The sequence below is a fragment of the Emydura macquarii genome, unplaced genomic scaffold, assembly GCF_026122565.2.
Source record: "Emydura macquarii macquarii isolate MOO-44397 ecotype Brisbane River unplaced genomic scaffold, CSIRO-AGI_Emac_v2 contig_968, whole genome shotgun sequence".
Classification (NCBI taxonomy): Eukaryota; Metazoa; Chordata; order Testudines; family Chelidae; genus Emydura; species Emydura macquarii.
In genome coordinates, this window is record NW_027131105.1 from 10,471,465 (window position 1) to 10,489,939 (window position 18,475).

The 18,475-nt window shown below is 39.4% G+C and overlaps 1 long non-coding RNA gene across 1 annotated transcript; it reads left to right on the forward strand.

The window, feature by feature from the left end:
- The first annotated feature begins 1,882 nt into the window (after window positions 1-1,882).
- LOC137150503 (uncharacterized) lies at window positions 1,883-8,579 on the forward strand. Its single transcript, XR_010918985.1, has 3 exons — window positions 1,883-2,017; window positions 7,952-8,056; window positions 8,478-8,579. It is a non-coding gene; the product is annotated as an uncharacterized lncRNA (long non-coding RNA).
- The last annotated feature ends 9,896 nt before the right edge of the window (window positions 8,580-18,475 follow it).

The following is an 18,475-nucleotide window of genomic DNA, read 5'->3' on the forward strand; positions in this document are numbered from 1 at the left end:
CTAGAGCGAGTTAACATAATCCCCTTTGAAACTCCATCAGTGCAGACTAGAAACCTTTTAGAGTGTGCCAGCTTATCCACGTGGGACTTTTGGAGTGCAGCACGTTAAAGCGCTCTCCATTCACTGCAGTCTGTGACAGGTACAGTGAATCCAGTGCTTCAACTCCACTGCCATCACCACAGCGCTCTCCTGAGTCAGATTTTGTAAATCATTACTGCACATGTGCTACATAGGCAGTGGAGAAGATGGCCCCAAAGCCTCTATAGATTTGATGTGTTCACATCAGACTCATGAGTGACCTACACACATCCATCAATCACTCAATCAGTCATACATATATAATATACGTGTGCGTGTGACTTCGATGGGAGAGTGCCCCAACACCCTCTATACAAAGCCCACGACAGCCCAAGGCCCAATTTGTAATGAAAGAGGTGCTGGGGTTCTGAACTGCCAAGTCTAGAGGTGCCAGAGCTGAGCCCCTGGCAATCCCTGGCTCAAATTAAGCAGTGGGTGAAACCCAACTTGTCCCTTTCCTTTCACTGTGCTTCCTTTCTTTGCTCTCCATGTCTTGTGTTTCTCTTTTGTTTCCTTTCTGTTATTTTTTTTCCCCACTTTTCATTCCTGAATTGATTTAAATTACATTTAAAGGTGAGCTTTCTTTTAAAAACACACACAAACATGCACACACACACACATGCTTGCCCTCCCAGTAGGTTTTTCTAAGCTCTCACAGCTCTAGTAAAAATACTATATATGTGGGTATTGCAAACCAACATTATTTTTGCTATAAAAACACCATGTGCATGTTCTTACACATGAGTCCCCTGTACAAGCTCTTTCACACATGCAAAAACAGCTGACATTTCATCACTTGCATGCAGAGAAAAATACAAGAATAGTGGAAGGGAACTGTTTCATGGTCAACTGACCCAGCTATCTATTTCTCTAGTTACACATGCTGCTTCCACCAATATCAGTACCGCTGCTGTTGTTATCACTTGCAAAACTCATTGTGTTATGAATTGTCTGCTTCAGTGGATGTTACTACAGAGTTTTTAATTATTCTTTACGGTAGTGTGCCTGGTCAGCTGTCACAAACTCTTTGCAAAATAAGAAGAAACTCAGTTTCCCAGACCATTTTCCTGCTATAAGCAGCGTTCTGAAATAGAGCAGGGCCTATGTTCAAATGCCCTTGGATGAAACAGGCAACACATGAAGTGCACTATGACTGGGCGCCTATCAGCAGTGATGAAAGAGAAGATGAGAGCAGAAAAAGCAGCAGAGCAACTAAAATAATGTAATCTGTAGTAACTGGAGATGTGTTTTATAGTCCTCATAGCACACATAGGGCCCCTATATAATACATATCTTATATAGCACACTGCTCAGCTTCTCTTCAGTCTAGCAAGGACAAATTTTTCTTTGGACAACCATTAATAGGAAAAAAAGGAAAATTAAGCTGCGTGGAGAAGAATGAAAGCAGGCACACTTGGTATAATCAGTTTATGAATTCTGTTTGGTATTGGGGAGTCTGTACATGTATCGGTGTCAGTCTGCAACCTCCATTTTGATTGTAAAGCTGGTCTTTGCCTTCCTGCTGTCTTTTTACTTCTGTATCTCAAACTAAAAGGTAGTGGTACAGAGCTAACAATGGAGAGTTATTAGACTTCGATGATCATCCATTTAAATGTAACACCCTTAGTCAAAGAAATGGCTACCACTCAGGGCAAACCAAGTTTTCAAGTTTAAACTCTAAGAGACTGGTAACTAACCACATGGCTGTGAACTATGATCCCCTGATGAGGCTGATCAGGCAGTCACCTGAGAAAGGGGTTTGGCGGTCACAAAAGAAGGGTCTCTCAGCAGCCATTTTAGAGGGAAGGAGGGCATGTAGGCAGCAGTGAGTGAGTGGAGACTCCATGATTTGAAGGAGAAGCCGTCTTCAGGAAGACAGGGGAGAGAAAGGATCCTGGACTCCTTAGAGGACTCTGACCTATGCCTAAAGAATACTCAGGTATGGTAAAGAAACTGAGGTAGGGAAAAGTATATAGGTGTTTTATTGTTTGTTTAGATCTGTATATTTCTTGTGCTACCTAAAGTAAAGAGTAAGTGGGTTTTGGAACCCTTCAAAGCCTGTGAATCTATTTGCCTTTGCCTATCATGTGTCACTGAAAAGGTGAACTGTTAATCCAGTGTGTCCACAAAGTTGGAGCTCTAAGAAAGTGTGTGTTTAAGCTACTGGGGAGTCTCAGGTGTCAGTGATGGTCCTGGGTACCTTGGGCAGCTTCCGTGAAGGGATAATAGATAGAGTCTGTGCCTCAGAAATGTGCCAGGGAAGCCAAAGGGGTAGAGAGTGCTGCAGCATGCTCAGCACATGGGCCCAGTGTGTGAGGTCCAAACACAGCGGCCAGGTGAGTGTCCAATCAGGAGGAACTTTAGCAGGGCTGTGTGTGACAGTATGTATGCATGCATACATACACGTGTGTGTGTGTGTGTGTGTGTGTGTGTGAAGCTATCTTACTGCCAGTGCAGTGTAATCTGATGCAAAATGTTTAATATATTTAAAAAGTTACATTAGAGGAAGAGCAGCTCAACAATAGATAGAGGTATCATGTATGCCAAAAGACCCATTAGATTAACTATTTAAATGGTCACATTAAACAAGACACAGTTTGTTAACTTGCACACCCTTAAGCCCTATCTACAGCTGGAAAGTTTTCTAACCCTCCCCTCCCCTCCCCATTGCTAACAGCGGTATTGCTCTACTAAATGTCAATGACACTGGCATTCTATTATGGTTATAGGACTAGCTGCACTTTTGGCATTTGTCTCTCTGGTTGCACTCTGTTACAGGGCAGCTTGCCCCTTTAAGGGCTGGGCTGCGATAGAGTGGAGGTGGGGATAGGAGCCAGCCATGTTCTGGAGAGGAGTCTGGCAGATAGGTGCTGGGAATCATTTGACGCAGCTAGACAGCATCAAGTGATTGGGGTGGCTGATTTCCAGCTAAGTGGTATAAATGAGGGAGCCGGGGACTCCTATAAATAGAGCTGGGAATACACTCTCCTGTGCTTGAAACAAAAGACTGTGAGTAGGCCTTATGGACCCCCTTGGAGTGGGGGCGGTCCTAACCATTGAGTGGCTGGAGGCTCTCACAATCTAGGTTGAAAATGGGACCGTTACTGTTACAAGTTTCCTTGTCTTGTGTTGAAGAATAAACAAGGCCCTGAGGTAAGAACTACAAACTGAACTAAGCATAGCCAATTGTTTTTCTGAAGCGGGTGATTGGCTCCACTAGCCTATATGTTTTTTTGGGGTTTTGACCTCATGTCCTTACAAATATTGAAATGGAGTTTTGCAGTTCTCCCACTTTTAGGCCAGGTCCACACTAGAGTAAATTGCATACAAGCAAAGTACTCCTAGTGTGGAGGCAGCTTTTATTGGTAAAACTGTGGTTTTTGGCAGGGCAGCTTATTCCAGCCCTTCCCCAAGTGATGCGTGCTGTGCCAGTAAAAGTTCAGTTTTGCCAATATAATTGCATACACACCAAGGGCTTTCCCTGTCACAGCTATGTTGGTCAGGGATCAAACCTTTGGGAATGTTCTTTAAACAGAAAACACAAATTCTGGGGTAGAGACAGGTACTAGTTCTCACCACAAGTGGTTCCATTGCTTCACTTGTGTACACTTGTTTTCTGCTGGAGTCAGTGGAGGAAGACTTGTTCACTGTAACATCAATTTTAATATTGCTTTAGTTTTCTTCTAAAAGCATCTATCCTACATTGGCCCACAAGCATAATGGCATTTGACTCATTGTCTTTTAATGAAAAAATTTGCCTGTCTGGGTCCAGGTGAAGAGCTGCTGAAACCACTGACAAGTTTGTAAACCATAAGAAAATCATGGGTATAATCTTATTAGTATTATCAGTATTTCTCGACGCTTATGAATGGATGAGATGGATTCTAACTCATGAACCATAGGGCCAACTGTTATCTGTTTAATACTCTTGCCATGGAAAAAACAAGTGACATCCACTAAGATCAAGTATAGAGAAAGGTCTGTCTTGCAAGAAGCCATCTGACCCACATGCTGTGAGAATCCTCCACCTACAATACTTTCAACTATAGAGCAATTTTAGGGGTTGAATTTATTTTCTGTAAGAAAACAATGTTTCATTCATGTTAAGTTTCAGGAAATAGTAATAAACATCTGGGGCCAGAGTCTGGTGCCTGTTGTGCTGTTTTGTACTCACCTCCGGGGTAAATCTGGTCCAGGGAAGACCATTCCAGTGCAAGAGTGACCCTATGGAAATACAGAATAACATGGGTTGTTAAGTCATCCCTGTTACCAGCACAGTAGGGGAAGTGTTGCTGGAGAAAAAGAGGTGTGGTCGGAATATCCTTTGCTTCACTGATCCTTGGTGGCATTTTTGGCCTCCTGTTGCCATTATAGCCTGTCATAAGTTCGAGCAGCCCTCTGGCTTTAAAGCACTGTTTCCCATACTCATCTGACCTGTGCTCTGTACTCTTTGACTAAAATCAAGAGCTTAGCCCATGGGCTTAATATGTGCTGTGGATATACTCTAGATAATTTACACTTTATCTATTGCCTGCTCTTGACCTATTTTAATAACAAAGCCAAACTCTGATCTTGGAAACCTGTAGTAAATCTGAAGAAATGTTTTCTGTTCAGTTACTCGGGATTTATACCAGTGAAAATGAGATTAGAGTTTGGTCCTGTGTGCTGAAATAATATTCATTAATATCTCCTAAACGTACAGTATAAATTCTTCCTATTCCAATATCCCTACCTTTATCGATATCTGTGCATTTGTAGATTTAGCCCTAAAAAACTTTCTATTTATGAGTAATACAGGGCCAACTGCTCAAAACTGGCTACCTAAACTGTATGCTAATAGGCATTTGTGCATGCTCACATCTGTTCATCCATGCAAAAGCAGGATTTGCACCCACAGGTTAGCTGACTCTTCTGAAAAAATGCATTGAAGCTGTAGAGTCTAAAAGATTTGGATACGCACCATGTGCCTGCTGACTGAAATATTAACACTGTAAATTGCAAAAAGGTGTTCAGAAATGCTGAGTTCCTATCATCATTGGTAATGTAGTGTTTGTTACATTTCTGACTTATGCTGTCATGTCTGGATATTACTATGGAATTGACCATAAAAGGGCATGATTTCCTAATGTCATTATATAACTCTAAATACTATTTGCATTTTTTCCTTGCAGAAACACTGAATATTCATTATACCTCTGTGCAGGTAACCTGTTTGGCATTTTATGTGCCGATTAATAGGTTTAATTTACAGAAATAATTCAATACATGCCTCCCCCCCAAGAAAAAGTTCTTCCCTGTTGAGATAAAGCAGCAGCACCATTAGTTCAAGCCAACAGTGGCTTTTTTTTTTTAAACTGTTACCCACAATTGCTTTGACCAAGATTTTCTGGACATCTATGCATCTGAAAAAGACCAAAATATCTGAATAGAACTATTAACATGCATGCTTTAGCTTAACATCTTTTTCATGTTTGGCTCTTGGGTGGGTGGGTGGGAAATCATATTTTGATATGAACATCTGTTTTATGTTTTTCTAAATGTGAGCTTAGTAAGAACATTAACCCCTGAATTTTCATTGTGCAGGTTTTTAGCCATTTAGGTAGTCAGGCTTGTCAGAAGACAGGCCCAGAATTGCTACAGAAGCAGTCAGCTCAGCCTTCTGGAAACATTTAGTCCACTCTGGACCTGCTTAAAGGCTTAGGGCTGGGTCTACACTGAAAAGTTACATTGGCATAGGAATGTCTCAAAGGGATGTGAAAAATCCACACCCATGATAGACATAGTTAAGCCGACCTAACCACCAGTGAAGACTGCACTAGGTCAATGAACTAATTCTTCTATCAACCTAGCTACCGCCTCTCAAGGAGGTGAGTTACCTATAGCAATGGGAGAACCCCTTCCATTGTTGTAATAAGTGTCTACATTGAAGTGCTATAGTGGCCAGTAGCATTTTAAGTCATTACCATACAATTGTCATCTCATCTCCTTTGCTTAGGTATTGCAATACCAATGTCTTGATGCCCATTGTGCACCCTAATGGTAGTCATGCTTGAATCCCAGGAAAATGTAGCAATAATAGATTACTTCAATAACACTCGTATTTGTTCTTCCTAGAAATGGGTTTAGTTATTAGTAATGTTAAAAACACTGCATAGTACAGGACTGAACTTGCTCTCTTCAGAGAGGCCAAACTCCCATTGACTTCAATGACCATTTTGCCTTATTAAAGAATTTCAAGATCAGGCCTTAATATTTTTCTACTACCAACATTAAAGCAATTTTGTTTCCTGTCAATGAAGAGTATATGAGCTGTATGAAGTGATAGGTGAAAACCTCCAAAAGTTGGGAGATTCACTTCAGTTCAGACACCCACCCAATATGTCAATGCTTTTCTGAATTATCCATACTCTCTGAGCCAACAGAACTGGGCTTTCTAGTACTTCCTGCTTCCAGCTGAGTCAGGAATACTTCAAGAATGACACCTCATGTGGGAATCTGGCACTTCCCTTTCACAGTTTCAGGGGAAAGACCAACCTCAAATTTTTTCAGATAACTTTTTCCCCCTTAATTTGTAATGTTTTGAGCTGCCCAAAATGTTGGATTAATGGATTACATGAAATTCAGAGTCAACTGCTATTTATCAATGTGATTTTTGGGTAATTGGCGTGCCCTCCAATTTATGGATATGAGAAGTTTTTTGATACTCCTAAATCCATCATTTACATGAGGGGAAACCATTTCTCCCCTTACTACAGTGATAAACATTTGTATTGAGAAACACTTAAAAAATTCCAACAGTTCTGCGTCTCAAGAATGTTGTCCCCCACAAAGGATGCTTAAATTCCATGGATGATGAGTAGCTGGCCTTTCATTACCTGTGTGTAGTTGAGAAATGCAGAATGTTTTCCATTGTATTTCTGAGGCCTTCAGTGACATCCAGTGGCCAACTAGATTAAACCTAGACATAACCCATATGATTTGTTCCCATCCCATTGATGCTTCTTTTAATCAATAAAACTCAGTGTTAATTGTGCGATTGGGTTTTTTAATCTAATCCTTGCAATTCTTACTCAGGACTTCAATGAGAATTTTACCTGAGTGAGGATTGCAGATTTCGGCTGTCTCTCTATTGCCTCACCTTTAAAATGATGAAAACCAAAACTTTCCACAGGAGACAGAATTCTGCCATTTCTGTTCTATCATTTATTACAAAGGCATGTCAAAAGGGCATTATATTCAATTTTGCCTTTTTTGTTGTTTAACTAGCTTCAACTAGAGCTGACAGCTTGAGTTCAAATAGACATGCATATATTGCACAGTCTAAAAGTTCTTAAAATGATCATATTTCTTGGTGTTCATACAATTTCATTTGTATTTTAATTCGTTTATAAACTGCTAATATATAAACAGCTAACAGAAAAAGCAAGTAGAACATATTTGCTGTAAAGGGTAATTTTGGTGAAAGAATAAACAAGAAAGGGAGGAACGTCTTTGCCTCTGTCCCAGATAATAAGCATGGTATATATATGGCTATGGAATCATCATAACTTCACGGATCATCTTTTATTTATGGGTGGACAGCGCCTACCACAAAGAGGCCCTATCTTTGATTGGGACCTCCAAGTGCTACCACAATACAGATAATTCTGTTTTGTAGTATCTCTTGTCTTATGATTTCTCATAATCTTAGCTGATAGCTGGTGCAGGTCTTATGAAAATTTACTAAGGATTATATCCCTAGTTTACAAAAAATACAAACAAAACACACTCCCATCTAAGGAATAAATACAGTACACTAAAAAAAGCAATTCATGCCAGCTGCTACCATTGTCATATTTGTGATTTATTTTTTCCCATTATCCTTTTTCCATAGCTGGCACAAACTAAAGAAAAACTTACATGGAGCTGCTCATGAAAAATAGTTGCGGTCATCAGAAATGAGAACAAAAAATAATAAACTCCAGAACTTGAGTTTAGAGTAAGTTGTTGCTATTTCATGCTTATGGTATATATCCTGTTGGTGAAACAAATGTGGATTAAATGTCTGTTCTTTGTTAGCCAAACAGATAATGAATGACCAGTATTTTAATGATTATAGCATATAGGGTCACATTCTGCTATCAGTTATGTCAGTGTAAAGCTGGAGTAACTCCAATTAAGTTAATAAAGTTACTCCATATTTACACTAATGTAACTGAGAGCAGAAACCAAGTCATAGTTTGTATGTACCATACTTTGTTTCTTTAAATACATAAATAGTATGAGTTTTTATTGCTTAGAAGCATCCCTTTGTTTGAGAAGCCAAAACCAAAATCCTGGCTTCGTGATCTTACATATTTTGAGTAACTTTAAACTCCAAGATAATGTACATTTACTAAATATTATTGATTCTTGCCAAGGACAGGCTAGCTCACAGAGATGCTAGACAACAAGAACAGGCCGCAGCAGCTATGCCATCTCCTCACTGCAGGCAGACGCCTGTCACCATCTCTCCATACAGGTACACATACATGTTCAATCCCACCCACTCCTTAGTAGCCAGGCAGCCATTTTAAATGCTGGTCCTATGTGCTGATGGGTGCAAATGAGTGGTGCTGGGATTCAGAGACTGCTTTTTTTTTTTCCTGATCTCTTAACTTAGTGGTCCTGGGTAGCACTGGTGCATTCTGAGTGGAAGGTGTCTGTGAATGTCATAATTCACATTCAAACCTTGATATTTTGCATATTTTCAATGCAAAAATAGCTGTTTCCCCAAATTTTAAAGAAAAGAGAAAATGTGAAGGTTGCAAAATTATTCTAAACAAAAGCGATGAAACAGTTTGTGCAGCATTTCTCTAGTAATTCCCCTTGCAAGACAGTTATCCATTTAGGTACCGATGATCATACATGCTAGGTATTATTGACAAGTAGCAATAAAATAAATATTGTTCAAATAGTTTAAATACTACCATTTTGCTATATTGTGCTGTTTCCTGTTTATTTATAGGTATTTTTATGGCACTCAACACTGTAGTTTGACTTTCTATTTTCTATGGTACAGAAAATTGAAGTCCAGTGTTGAAAATACAGAGAAATGATAACAGATTAATTACCTTATTGTGCGAGTATTCCTAGAACACTAACAAGAGAATTGGCCTAAGTGAGCCAAAAATCACAATTTAATGGGATCTCTGAACCTTCAAGCTCTTAAAATCACCATGGGGTCCATTTTCAAAACATTTCATGGGGCTTCAGTCATATGACTCCCATTGATTTTAATAAGAGTGTCATAGCTAAAATACTACCCAGAGCTTTGAAAATATATGCCAGTGATTTTGAGTGGGAGCTTCTATTTCAAGGAGTCCATGGGAAGAAGTACCAGATGGCATGTCATAAATTAAGAAGCACAGTTACTGGCAGATAAAAGGTCTGTTCTTTGTAAGATCTAGGATCTATAAAGGATCTATAGGTGCTGGCTGTTGTACGTTTGTGAAATTTAGACAAATAAAATGGGAGATCCATATGTAGGGAACCAAGATTTTGAAATCTGCAGAATCTGAGCTTGCATCAGGGGAGCAGAAAAGCCAGGGGCAGCACAAGCTCTCCGAGTTAGGGGTTGTTTTTGCATAAAGTTAATCCAGATTAAAAGATTTCACATAGAATTATTCAGGAATAACTATTGTACTTTAAATTCAGACCCTACTTTTATCAGTATTAACTTTCAACTATAGGCAAGCCCTCAGGGTTTGAAAGCATAGTATGCTGTAGCAGTTCTACAAGAGATGTTACTGGAGGGCAAACTAGTGCGCTGTAGATTCTCACACTCTCATTTGCTGCTCAGTAACTTGTTGCAGCTTGAAGGCTTGTTTACATCTGTCCACCAACTGCCAAAGAGCACTCTATCAGGAGAGAGAGTTCTCCCACATGGATAATGGGACAAACATTTAAAATATAGCTCCTTCCTTTTACCTCCAAAATTCCTAGGAGACTGCTGCCTCAGGGTCCTCATTTTAGCCTTAAGCCAACCAAGGAGTGCTGAGGCCATTTTCACATCTTTAGAGTGAGTGGGGGGGTTCAAACCCCATGAAATTGGGGCCAAAGATTTCATCTCATCCCTAGCAATGTCACAACTGAAATACAGTATTCCTGGGAATGACTGCCATTTATACAGTTGTAACAGAATTCTTGGGAGAACCATCCATCCACGGTGGCTCATTAGGAAATAAGATTTTACAGAATGGTCCTCCCAGTGGGTATCTAAAAATTATTGGGGGTTTTGTACCCCAAGAGGTAGACCTTTATTGAGGTAGAGGAAGCATCCAGGAGGTAAAACCTGGATGAAGGTGGCCTTGCAAAGAAGACTGATCCCGCCCCTTCATGGTCCCTCTAACATCAAGCACCACTTGCCTAACTCTTCCCCCAGAATATGGTACCTGGGATACCTGGGAAGTGCATCTAGTGCTCTAAAAGTACTACTTTGCATACTTCATGGCATTTCTCATTATGGACAAAAGAGAGGTCTCCTGGGTAGTTAGCAGTTTACTGGGGTTGCTGAGCACACCTAGACATTTGCTCTGCCCAGCTCTCTAGCTCACAGATTGGAGACAGAGCAGCCTGTCACCACTTAGGGTCTCAGCAAAAAACCCATTATATACCTGAACCTTTGGATTACAAACTAGTGATGTGCTTCCGACATGTTGTCTCTTCTGCAATATTTGGGACAGGTATTTTGAATATCACTGACCTCTCCAAAGTTCAAATTGAAAAAAATATACAAAAGTGAGAAAACAGTTTTTTGACCTTTACAAGAGTCCCAATTCCTGCTCTCATCCCCTAGGTAGCTCACCAATTTTACTAATGCAGAACTTTCCTCATCAGTCTTAGGGGATTTATTTAAGCCTACATTTTTCACTAATTTTCATCCTGTGTGATTTCATGGATTTCAATGCAGTGGTACATCATTGCTGTGTTTGGCCCATTTGCTTTTTAGATATAGATAATGGCTTGTTTCTATACAGTAACCTGTTGTGCAGACCTCTAAATAAAAATACCAAAACACATAACATAGTGAGATTAATACTTTCTGGGCACAGATCACTTCTTAAAATTATATATTTTTTATTTATTCATGTGGTGTCCACCTGCAATAAAGTGGCTCGTACATTTGGCTGCAGCACAACTATAAAACTATAGCTAGATTTGTATGTTTGTCACATGCGAGTTTCTTTGATTTTTATCCTCCCAAACACACCTTTAAACAGATACAGCGTAAGCACAGAAATACTTCACTGAGTTATATGTAAACTCTTTTCTTTTCAAATGTGCAAATATACATGCAGAAACAAAACCACAATGACAAGTTGTGCCCCTATATGGAAAAGATGATCTTTGGGAAAAGACCCCTCGAGATGTTCCCTCTGCATTGTTCTTTTAAAGGATGGGGGCAGAGATTTCCCCCTTTCTCGTCCCTGCAGAAGAGACCACAGTCTAACTCTCAAATTCTGCTAAATCCCTACATCCTTATAGAACTCAGGGATCTGCTGGGAACAGAGTTATCTCTGCAGCTCTTGTCCTTATGCAGCTCCCTTGCTGCCCCAGAGAGACCCCTTTTAAGGGTGTTTCTCAACATCAAAAAAGCTCCAAATAAAGTTAATTATTCTCACTAGTCTGATGGGAGTAGGGGTATGCCCACCAAATCTTTCCCTAATCCATCAGTTCCCCACACAACCCATAGATTCCTGGGCACACCTGACTGTCCTCTGTGGGGTCCATAGGAAGGGGAAACACTCAGGGAGGTGGCTGATACCATTCCTCTTCAGAAGGGGTGGTGGTGATCTATGTTCAGAGGATCCAGTTTGTGAGCAGATCCTTTGGAAATTACTCACATTTAGCAGGCAAAATATTATGATGTTAATTATACTTTGCTCTTACATATTTTCTCTGAAGATCTCAGATAATCAATTGCCTTACAACCCTTCCTCTTCCCCTCCCCCACAGTGAAATAAGTACTATCATCCCAATTGTTTCTGATGGGTAGGTGGAAGCGTATGTACAAGTTAAGTGTCTTGCCCAAAGTCACACCGCAAGACAGTGGTTAAGAGTGAATTGATCACAGGATTCCTGGTTCCCCAGCCCATGCTCTAACCACTAGAAAATACTTCCTTTCACACGAAGTTAGGGCTCTGACAACATTAATAACCACTAAATATTTGCTTTTATTTTTCATGTTATCCTCTTTACCCCTCGGTTGATTTAGGTGAATGTATAATTAGACCCTAATCTTTATTCTAGTTGGTATAGTCGAGGGATAGATCTCACAGAGAGGGTTCAGTGAACCACTTAAATTTCTTGAGAGGGACAGAGACGTGGCTTTCCCATAATATTATCTAAATCAGTCCAATTCTGTTACGTTGTTTCACCATAATAAGAAACAATCTTATTAGGGGGGCAATTTATATAAGGATAGGATCACAGACCAGAAAATAGCAATTATGGTTTACAAATATGAACGGGATGAATTTTTCTAGGGGCTTACGGCTCCTAGGGTGCCCATATTTTACTTGGATGATCCTCCACAAAAGAGTAATGGTCTAGTCACTGCTGCTTTGCACAGTCACAGGGACAAACCTTAATTCCTTTTACTTTTACGTCACACCAGCACTGATTAGTGATTTGTTCATCTTTAAACACTCCCTTTGGAGTTTATAGTCAATAGTTTTCTTAACCTACAGAATAGTCTCTAAAGCGTATTTAAGAGATTTTCCTTATCTTAAATCTTTTCCTTCTATTCCCCTTTCTTATGCCTCACTTGCCTCTTGCAGCTGCTTATTCCCATTGTCAGATTATTGGGCATCCTTCAATACAAAGCTCAGTGATCACAAACATATAGTACAGTCAATGTTCTATTAGTAATAGTAATTCCCATGGATGCATCATGCAATCTTTCAGTAAGCACACCTGCCTCTTCTGACAATGCATCCCTCACTCTCGCATCTTATTTATGCTTGTCCCTGAAAGGTCCGTGTCTCAAGTTGTTTCTGATCTCAGAAGCCAGATTTCCTATTGTCCACTTCCCCCTTCTCTCATCTGTGTCTGTCAGTTCCCTGATAACATACCAGAAGGGTAACTATAAATTAGAGCATAGCAAGACGAACTAAGTAATTAAGGAATAAGTAAAGTGATCAAGGTAAAATGCTCTTACCTCAGGACTTGTATAGCTATGTGCCAAAGTGTTTCATGTAGACTCTTGTGGTGATCTGACATGCCCTTTACAATTGCTTCAGATTATTCTGAAACTGCAAATTTGTCTCATTTATGCTATGGATACCTGGAAGTAAAAAGGAAGATAGCTCACAAAAAATTACCAACTAACAGATGCTGCATCATTATCATTACTAATTGCACTGTGGAAGTGTCTAGAGCCAGGGCCCCATTAACACATGTAAAATGAGGGCAATGAATCTATGGCTCTTCATTGCATCTGGATTTTCTCTGGACATTGCATTTTAACCAAAATTGCCTACATAGAACAGATTGCTAGAATACTTTGTTCTGTTAGGGCACTGCTCCCATTAAAATCTGTATTTAACCCCACCCCGATTTCAGAGGTGTGAGACCAGTCTTTAAAGAGGTCCAGAAGCCCAAAGGAGGGATAATGGAGCATTGATCTAAGAAATGAGCCTGCAGGCTTGTCTGATTTCTCCAGTTTATATGAACATCCCTTGCACGCTTCAATCCATTCCAGACCTTTATTGTGCTTCTATAGAACTCTTCCTGATCTCTGCCAGCCAAGTCTATCTATTTTAGGTATTTCTATGGCCTGACAGTATTTGCACACCAAGATCTTTAATGTATTTATCTTCACAATACCCATGTGAGAAGTGCTATTATCCCCGTTTAACCAATGGGGAACTGAGGCACGGAGCTGGTAAGTGACTTCCCCAGAGTTTTATAAGAAGTTTGTGGCATAGTAGGGAATTACGTGCTTGTGGAAAAAGCAACTTTTAAGCATGAATCTTTGACTATTTGCCAAAAGCAAATTTTGAATTATATAGTCCTTTGTAATATTTGTAATTTGCAATTCATGCTGTGCTGGTTAGCTACATAAGATCAGGGAATAGAAACAATACCATGTCTCTTAGTTACCTAACCAAGCATTTTGAAGTTTGACTATTGAATAGTTGTAATAAACTGATTTGTGAGGTATTCAAATGGCAAAAACCATTTTGAAGAAGTTAGCAAATACTTTTAAACAAATACACTGGAGGACTTCAAGGTCTTTACAGAAAAAGTGTTAGTTATTCATGGTAGGTTATTATCCCAGCTTTATTCTCAAACTGAGGCCTTGTTCCTGCAAAGAGAGTCCTTGCACCCCTGCTGTCCTCTTTGCAGCATCAACACCATGATTATATTTTAATATAGTACCAGTGTGCAATTCATAAAAGTAGATATATTTCTCGGTTTTTCTGTCCAAATACTATAATGATCTGGAATAGCTCAATTAGACAAAATGGCTATCAATATTTTAGAGTTTTAGAAAATCTTAGGGACTTTTTGAGAACTCTAAATGATTACAAAATAAATAGATTGTTGGTTTTCTCATTAGTTGTTATCATTGTCAACTTTAGATGAGGTCTGTTATACCTTTTGACTTCTCCTAAATTGTATTTTTCTTGTATATCACTTCTAGCTGATTTTTCAATAAGTTGTCCAGTGGCTGCCTGCCAACCTGAAAATCCCTGTAAATGTGAACCTAGCCTCAGCGGGTCTTTTTGGAAGCACGAACACTTTTGGTTTCAGTAACAGACAAGGCAGAGTCCAAAAAACATTTTGTGATATTTATTTATACAGCACGAATGAGCAAAACATTCCATATCGTGCTGATGGGGGCCCTAACTCTCAAATTGCAGCTTAGAAAATTCAGGCTTTTTTTCCCCAGTGAAGCCTGATTCTTGCAGGCTTGAAGAGAAGGAACTGAGACTTGCTGAAATGTTATAAGTTACAGTTAAAGGGTCAAATTTTACCTCTCAGTTATACTGGTGCAAATCTGGAATGATGCCATTTTTTGTACACCTAAAATCCTTCTACTGAACTCAACATAAAATGACAGTAGAGTCTGGATCTATGTGACTAGATTCTGTTTCTTTTTCAACTCTGCAGGGCCTACCAAGTTTAGGCTCTGATACCAACCCCGTCTTCCGCAGGATGGGCTCAGTTCTGCAACCTCCTGAGCACTCTGGCCCCACCGCAGCAAAACGCAAGCACGAACTTCATTTTAAGCATGCGAGTACTCCCATTGACCTAACTGGATCTGATGACAGGTGGGGCTGACATTTTACTTCAGTGGGCCCTACTCAGATGCCAAAAGTTAAACCCATCCCCAAGTGCTTTCCTGGATCAGGGCCAGAGTGCTCAGCACATTCCTGGTTTAAGACCACAAAATGTGATCAATGGGAGTTCTGCTCTTGACTCAGATGGGAGCAGGGGTAGGCTCGTGTGTAATCCTTCAATAGATAATTTGCTTGAGTAAGACTTACTTGTGTGTGTAAGGGTTGCCGGATCAGACTGCTGGCCTTAATTTTCTCATCTTTCCATAAAATGAAGCAACTGCCTAAAAGGCACTTGAACAGTTAACCTTTATATTGCACAATAGAAGCTGGAGATAGAAAAGCTGTAGTGGGTGTCTCTCTCTCTCTCTGCCAGTTCAAGAAAAACAATGGTCACGGCCACCACCCTTCACACAGAAACCACAATAGATTCCTAGTGAGTCTCCAACTCAGTCACAGTACAACTGAAACAGTCAAACTACAGACTACAATTAATTACATTTTAAAATACTAATATAATCAAATATACAGTTCAGAAATTCTAAAAAGAATCCTGAAATCAAAAGAATGATTTGTATCCCACAACACAAAGCAGTTGCATGATATTCACAATTAAGAGAGGCTGTGTGGAATTATGCAACTACAAAACTGGACGGCCATTAGGACCTAAACCGGACTGTGATTTTTAAATGATTCACACAGAAGTGGGTGGGGTCTGCCAGTGTAGCCATTAATTTGCAGTATTTAATTGTAAAACACGTGGGTCCCTTATATAGTGCTTAGATCAACTATAGACAAATTTAAAAGAAAAAATAAATAGTAATTATATGATGTGTGTCAATTAAACCAGGAAAAGTCTGGGTATGAATTTTATAATTTAAATTTCTTTTAGAGATTTGGATTAGGAAACAGAAGACTTGGAGGGTTTATTTGGTTATTTATTACATGGGGATTTATTTGGCTATTTATTACATGTCTAAGGTGCTCACCACTATAGTATTCTTTGTTACATTTCACAAAGGAATAAGTGTTGAACACCCATGTGATATATCCCAGGGTGCTGGTTTAAAAAATACAGTGGACTAGATCCTTGGCTAGTGTAGATTGTCATAGTTTAATTAAGAGTTGGTCCATAATTTCCAAGCAAAGTATGAGAATTTACAAAAACAGGCACCGTGTAGTAGTAAGTAAATATGTTTGTGATTATGTATTGCAGTGGTGCCTACAGCTCCCAGTCACAGAGACCCATTGTGCTAGGAACTGCACAAACACAGAGACACACTCCTGGCCCAAAGATTGACAGATCGCAAACAGGCAGAAAGGGAAACCAGAAGCATTAAGTGGTGAAGCTCTGAATTTTTTTAAAGGTATTTAAGTTCCCCTAACTCCCATTGATTTCCCATCAAAATCATTAGGAGTTAAGCATCTAAATACCTGGCCTGAAGTGATTTTTGGTTACCCAGGTCGATGGCAGAGACAGAAACGGAGCCCAGATCTCCCAAATACCAGTCCACTGCCCTATTCACTGGAGCACAATATCTTCGGCATAAAGTAAACATACCATATTAGCATGTTAAAAAGAATAACTTCCACTGGAAGGACCACCATCAGATAGAGAAGTTACACATACAGCTCTTTCTGCATGCAGAATTATTTTCTCCTTCAGGTAATCTATTAGTATCTTGAACAAGAAATGCTATATGCAGTAATACACTATGCAAAAGCAAAAGTCATTCAAACAGTTTACTTTTGTCGTTATAATAGAAATATCCATAAAGCACATGCCAGTGGTGCAATCAGAGGGTAAGGTTCAATAATGGTTATCAAGGGAAAGAAAATTACAATAACAGATATAACTGCAACATGATTTGTTACTTTCTTTTTTGCTATAACATTAATTTGTTTGTTATGAGAGTGGAAGCCTCCTATGAAACTAGGAGGAGGGTTTAAGCTCTGCACCAATATCATGCTTATGAGTTATGTAGATTGAAATGAGCTAATAAGAGTTTGTCTTAATTCAGGACCTGAATCAAGTGAAGAACAATTAGGTCAGCAGCCTGCAAACGAAGGATCCCAATCAAAGTACCGGTAACTCCCAGCAGGAATAAAAATGTCCTTAACCAAATTAAATTATTCAAATTTACTGCCGTCAATACCCAGTGGTGATTCCCAGTGTGAGGTAATTTTAAACTAACCAATCAAAAGAGCTGTCACAAAGGTCAATTAACTGAAATATCTCCCAAAGAGAGGAGGAGGGCTACCAAGCTTTTGGGTGAGTATCAAAAAAAGAACTTAAAATATTAGAAGCCCTTGTGAAATACCGGTTACACTATGAGTGAAACTACAGGACTTAACTTTCTGGGCCCAAGTTAATGGGAACTGCAGTGATGAAAGTACCAAACAAATTTATGACGATTGTTGCAACTTTGATAGGTGATCTATAGAACATGATGATAGAACTCCCCATGCTGTTGTAGTTGAAGTGTGAATGTGGGAGTTGAAAGACAAGAAAAAGCTGAACCAAGTCAAAACTTTCAGTCATTAGAAAATTAGTTATGAACAGGAAGTCACATGTCCAAATGTAGATTTAGATTTATTTTAAGGTAAAAAGGTAAAAAAGAGACCGCAGGTATTTAAAATGAAGTGTGCCAGTATGTAGATGAAAAGTAATCAGTTTTGTCCAGTATATACAGATGTGTCTAAAAAAGTAAGAGTAGGGATGATATACAATATAGTTGTACATCTAAAAGAATATCTTACTATGTAGCTGTCATTACAGCTGAACTAGTAACAATGCTAACATTCAACTGGATCTGAGGTGTATGCTCATCAACAGCAGCCATTTTTTCAGATTCAATCTCAGGCCTCATAGTAATAAAAAGGGTGTCTAGGTATGTAGAAGTGATTTACTCAATGACATTCTATTGCTAGTAAAAGAGTAAGTACACATGGGGATACATGTACCATTGCTTGGATCCCAGTACATATCAGGACAACAGGGAACAAAAAGGCAGACAAAGCCACTAAAAACACTGTAAGAAATGGAAAGACTGACCTAGCAATACCCTTGAGTAAAAAGAAATTCAGAAATG